The following is a 6,340-nucleotide window of genomic DNA, read 5'->3' as shown; positions in this document are numbered from 1 at the left end:
TAAAATATTGTTGCGCTAAAAAAGAGCGTATTAGGTGTTATTTCTGGTGCGGCACTAAAGTGCGCATTTCTGTCCGCTAGATCGCAGCACTGGGTCTGCCCATGGTCCCTGCGCCCAGTCTACATAAACGATGAATGGAGATGACCTGTCAAGATTGTGTATATCTTCACAAATTCGTGGTGTCTTATAAATTTTCTCGAGGTGCTGTACAGCGTTTAGGAAGCCAGTGTTGGTGTCGACTACACTAATGCTCTTCAGCGTAGTGGCGTCTTCGAACAGGTTATGCACGGCCTGCAACTCAAGTAGTAAGGCGTCTGGATTTTATGTTGTGTAGCATCCAGTAGCTTGAATTTCGGGCTATGAGGACTGACAAAAGCGATTCGCTTTCCTCGTGAGTCAGCAGCTGGATCTGTGTAAGTCGCACAGTGACCAGAAGGAACAGTCGTCTCTGGTGCTCTGTGAAGTGTATCACGTCGCCGAAGCTTTGTTGCTTTATTAGCGGTGAGAGGTAGTGCAACACCAAGGTGAAATATCGTCCAACTTGGTAGCCAGTCGAGGGTCTCCGTGTAGTGCGGGGTAAAAAAAAAGAACGTAATTGAGGGACTATCTTGAGGGAATGCTCGAGCCACCATGGAAGTTGGGTGGCAAACATTCACTCGAAATATCTACAAATTGTCGGAGTCATAGAACTGCTACGGACTGCCTAAAAGCTGGTTGGTGGTTTGCGTAGCTTCGGGGATGGGTACTATGACCGAATGTTTCCATTTGGAATAACTTCCACAGTCCAGACTGTATTCATAACAAGAAGTAGAGCATCAATGGCATCCCTATCTAAATTCGTAAACAACTCGTGGAGGATGTTGTCATATCCAGGCGATGAGTGTGCCTTTGTACCATCAATGGTCACGATCACCTCAGCCTTTGTGAAGGGTTCGGTGATGCTTCGCAATCAGCGGGCAGACCTCAGACACATAATCTGGGCTTGCCCAACATAGTGGAGGGGCCAAACAACAAGTACACGAACGCGCAGCAGTGGGAGACCACGCTGCTCAGTTCAGACAGCGAGCACCAACTACAAGTCATCAGGCAAGCCGAAGATGCCGCTAGGACCCAAGGGCTCCTGGCCGCCATCTAAGGGAGGGGAGATAAATTCCTACTACACTTGCCGTTGCCAATAAAAGTTGTTTCTCTCTCTCTCTCCGGAATCCCCATTCGAGATCCTTGTCACTGTGTCATTCAAAGGTAGTGTAGCCGGCGGCTGGTGTTTAAGAAAAATCTTCGCAGCACTTTGGTCTGCAAACTCTTCCGGCGTAACAGTAAGAGCCAGGCAAATACTTCTTGAAGAATCAGCATTATAACCATCACCCTCGATAGCATGAAAACGGTGCCACAGTGTTTTGTTTCCTGACCCGGAGTTACGCCTTTCGCATGCACACCGGCGGCGCCACAGCTCTTTCTCATAACGGTGAGCCCGCACGGCGTTCCGTCGAACCCGAAGTCATCGATAGGTCATTGATATATAGTCATCGATATAGTGCAATCTGTCAAAATGAACTGCAGTGGTTATTGACGCACACATTGTTTCTTGCATCAGATTTCCAATACATCAGCTGGCCTGGCTGTTTGAAATTGGCTGCATTTTTATTCACATTTTCATTCTTGGGTAGTGGCAAACTTTTCAATTATGTTGAATTTTCAAGTCACTAAAATAAAAAAAAAGCCAAATGCGCAATTCACGGACTGCCGACATGATGGCGAGAAATGTTGGCAGGAGTGACCCCCTGCGCAACGAGTAAGGCGTAATTTCAACAAGTGTCGAGTTTCTAGAGCAGAATCCTTGTTCTGAATTCCCATTAAGAATGCTTCGCAGAATGTTGGTCTTTGTGAGAGCAATTTCAGCCCTAATTTTAGGAAATTAGTCCGGAACACGTGAGCTCGCGTGCAGGAACCGTCAGGGCCAGGAGACTTCTCAGTATGGGTCATGCTCTGCATGTACGATCTCGCTGAACAATGAATGAAAGTAAAATCATTCGGGTGTCTTAGCATTGCCAGAGAGTTGCGGAAAAAAGTATTACAGTTGTTCAAGTTTGTCTCATTCGATTATTTTCAGAACTACAGTGTCTTTCCCACCACAAGAAGTTTTTGCGTGTGCTGAGCATGCCGATTCTCTGTGTCTCACCCGTCATCGTGGTCCTTTATGAAATGGAAAGTTGTTTTTTTTTTCCTGATTCTTTTTCTGTGTGGACCTGTCACATTAAATCAAATAACGAAACTACCCGAACATTGGTTTTTAGCAGTAGCCCAGGCAGATGTCAGTACGACTTTGAAGGGTGCAACAGGGCACCACCCAGTGTAGGCGGTGTATACTTTACGCAGCCAACCGCGCCGGCGTGTGGAAGTGGTCCGGGCTCCGCACCTGACCTCGAAAGTGGCGCAACGCAGCGTCCTTGCCCCGCTGGACACGGGCCCCTGGAGCTCCGGAATCCCATCGCTGGCGGCCGGAACGGACTCCACCGCGCACGCCAGCCACTGACGTAACGTGGATCGGGTGAAGGCACGCGTTCCTCTCCTTTCATCCGCGCCCGGGCGCAGTGGCCGACGGCGCTGTCTGGCACGGCGGCCATTGTGTACCGCCCGTGACTTGCGTGACTCTTGAAGCGGTAGCGAGCCTACGCCGAGTTACACTGCGCATTTTCTCGCAGCGCAGAGTAAAACAAAAACTGAGTTGCTCTTTAATCACGCTGGGCAGACATCTTGTATGGTTTCCGGCATCAACCGGCACAGAACTAAGTACACATGTTAATTTCATTCTATAGTGAGGCAGTGTTGGAAACAAAAAAAATGCGTCCCGCACAATTATGCATAAGTGTCAAATGACCCATTGAGCGAAATGCAGCTCCACTGACGTGAAACCTGGTGAGATGCGAAACATGCAGTGATGCACCGCTAATGGGGTCATACTGCCTCAAGTAATGGCTCATAACCCTGTAAACGCGGCCTCTCCATTAGGACAACAGAAGAGAAGTGAAATTCTACACTGGAATGATGAGTGGCAACGCAGCCAGCTGTGGAAGACGACGACGACGACGACGAACGCGGGAGCAGTGGCACGAGCGCGTGCCGAGCGCGAGCACGAGCCGCTTGCTTTACCATGATGACGACTACAACGACGACGATTACGACAGGAGACGCCGACAGCCCGGGCGAATAAGGTGCTTCGCACCTAAAAACACTCTGTAAAGAGCTGCGCCGAGTATCATGAAGTAACGTTCACTCCATTGAGTGGACGTTGCAATAAGTGCCCAGATCAAGAACCCCCTTATTCAAGCTTGTTAACCTGAGAAGTAACTAACTGGGCCGAAACGGTCGTAGCAAGCAATTGGCCACCACCCTTCGGACCACCGGTAAGCTAATTTAACGACCTCGTTATGCCGTAAATAAAGTTGTCTCTCTCTCTGAGCCAGATATGTGAGCACCCTAAAAGTGGCCCTCGCTCCTCTCTGCTGGGGCACGGAAGAGTATAGGCTGAAACAGGAGACGAAACAAGATATATTGAAAAGGCGTTCTTTCACAGAAACATTCATGGCATATAAAGAAGGTTCGAGTTCATAAAATTTGTAGGCAACGTGTGAAAAGAGACGGTGATGATGGGACCGGACAAAACTAATTCGTTGTACGCTGTGCGCGCGGAAGGAGGACCTCCTCACGACAGCCTATTCAAGGCCGGGCTGCTCCTTGCGTCTAGCTACCACCGGGAACGAGCCCATGACGTGTGACACCTCCAATCTGGGGCTGTAAATTACTTGAACTATACTCAACCCGACGCGCGGCGGGTAGTTCAGTCTCTTTTAGAGTTGGTTTTTAATGTTGGCTTAACCACGTAATTGGGCCACAACGTTTTACCTAGCCAATTACGAAGATATGGGAGTGGGTTAAAATGTAAAGCAGGTAGCAAACAAATAAATAAGAATGTTGCAAAAAGAAAAAAAACATGGTTCTAGAACACGCATATCTATGGTTTTCCCAGATTACCCTAGTGAGTCAACCTCCCCAAGAATAAGGCCCACTTAAGCACGGACCCTTGCCATTTATTTCTATGTGTACGAGTCTCTAGGAAACTTCATCTAGCTCAAAACAAGGATTCCTTTTATTTGATTCCTTACCTATTTCCTACCATACACCGGTAACGACCGACGAATCCTGATGAAGACGTAGACTCGCACTACTGGCAAAGACCAAAAAGGAGTAGGAACTAGAATGGAATCAGCTATTTTAACGCAGTCGCAAATTAGCACCTTTTTATCCACCCATTTTCTCTCTTGTCCCGAGCAAAGTGGCGTGCTGGATATTCCCATTTGGTTAATCTCCCTGCCTTTTCCTATATTCCTCTCTCTCTCTCTCTCTTTCTCTCGTTTTATTTGCGAATGAGTAAAGAGCAGTGTTCTGTACAATTTCTCGGTATCAAACCGGCGAATGCGCCATTTTACCATTCACCTTGGACAGACGTCCAAATCTAAATAGGTAGCGGTAACGCAGACTTGTGCGCAACGAATTACATGTAACTAATTACTTATAGTTAAGTATTACGGTATAGTATATAATATAGTATATATAGTCTAGTATATTGTCACGTAGTAGTGACGCTGAAGAAAACAGTCGTAAAACTGTGTACGACGAAACTGGTTGCTTATTGGGCGAACCTGTGCCCACAAAAGCAAGGTACAGCGGTGAGCACTGTTAGGGTGAACACGCGAGCGCGTGGCCGACGGCACTATCAGCGCCGCGTAACAGCCATCGTTGGAAACATTGCACATGCGCAGCATGTGCTTTGCGAAACACTCTTTCCACCGCGCGCATCACGTCATCGATACGCTTGTTCGTCGTCTGCTAGCCGCATTTTTTGTTCGCTGAGCTGATACCTTCTGCATTTCAAGGTCCATCTGGATTGAAGATTGGCGCGTGAAGGAAAAAAGTGAGTGAGAGGGATAATTATTAAACTTTTTATTCAAGAAAATTGCACTTTTGCAATTCAAGTTAAACAAGACCATGAGAACAAATATAAAAACATGAGCAAATCTAATAGCGAGTCATGTGACCACTTACAGCAACGACTGCAGCTATTCTGGACGGTAACGAGTCGTAAAGTGATCGAACATATTCTCGATCGGCTTTCAGCCTTTCCCACTCGTTGCTGACTTGCGCCCACAACTGGTCCGAAGTCGCGGAATAAAGGGGCTTCCTTGCCAAAGAAGCTTTCAGACGGCCCCACACGTTTTCTATCACATTCAGGTCCGCTCCTTTCGGAGGCCATTCCAGTAGCTGCATGTGCTGCTCCGCCTGGAACTCCTTGACAGCCCGCGCCGTGTGTATCGGTGACCGGTCCTGTTGGAACAGGTAATCACCGTCTGGGAATAAACTGCTCGCATATGGCAACAGCACATTTTTCAAAATGTTGCAGTATTGTTCCGACGATAAGTGTCCACGTATACGTTGCAGGGGCCCTAAACCATATCTTGAAACAGCACCCCACACGTTCACACTCGATCTCCCACTGGCAGAAACACCTTGCACGTTGTCCGGGTCGTTCCTGCGTGGCATTGTGACGTTAACTAAAACAATTGCTTTTCAAAGCAGGAAGTTTGCCTCACCGTGTGCCTGGTAGTCTCCAAACACGCAATCTTTGGTCTTGTCGCGTCGAAAACGTCGACTCATTCGAAAAGATGACGCGACCCCACTCTTCTGATGTCCATGCTTCGTGCAGCTCAGCGAACTGCCGTCGTGCGTCCTTGTTTGCCGCCGTTAGTAGTGGCTTCTGCGCTGCGACGCGACTGCGAAGGCCCGCAGTACGCAGGCGACGTCGAACAGTGGTGTCCGAAACGTCCAAATCCAAGTCCTCGCGTATTGCTGGGGCTGGCAAGAAAGGGTTACGAACAGCAGCTGCAACTATGAGGGCGTCTTCATCGTCTGTGGTAGCTTTAGGGCGGGGCGCGCGGGGTGCATCCTGAATGCGACCTTCATACTTGTAGGCTTGAATTATCCTGTTCACAGTCTTCAGGGGCCTATTAACTAAAGCGCCAATATACCGCTGGAAATAACCTTTCAGGGAAAGATCGACAATTGAGCGCCGTTCATCATCGGGAACCCTAGCCATAATACGATCTGGCGACAGAATGAACGGCTGCGAAAGATGTTTGGTTGTTTTATATACGGCGTTGCATGCACAACAACTTTGAAGGGAACGAATAGACACGCCCCCATAGATATACAAGTTTTTTTTTTGTCTTGTTCTGTTCAAGCACAGATGTTTAAAGAAATCTTAAAATGCAGGATGCATGGGCTT

This window comes from Dermacentor silvarum, chromosome 1, assembly GCF_013339745.2.
Source record: "Dermacentor silvarum isolate Dsil-2018 chromosome 1, BIME_Dsil_1.4, whole genome shotgun sequence".
In the NCBI taxonomy this organism is placed as follows: Eukaryota; Metazoa; Arthropoda; class Arachnida; order Ixodida; family Ixodidae; genus Dermacentor; species Dermacentor silvarum.
This window is presented reverse-complemented; position numbering follows the sequence as displayed.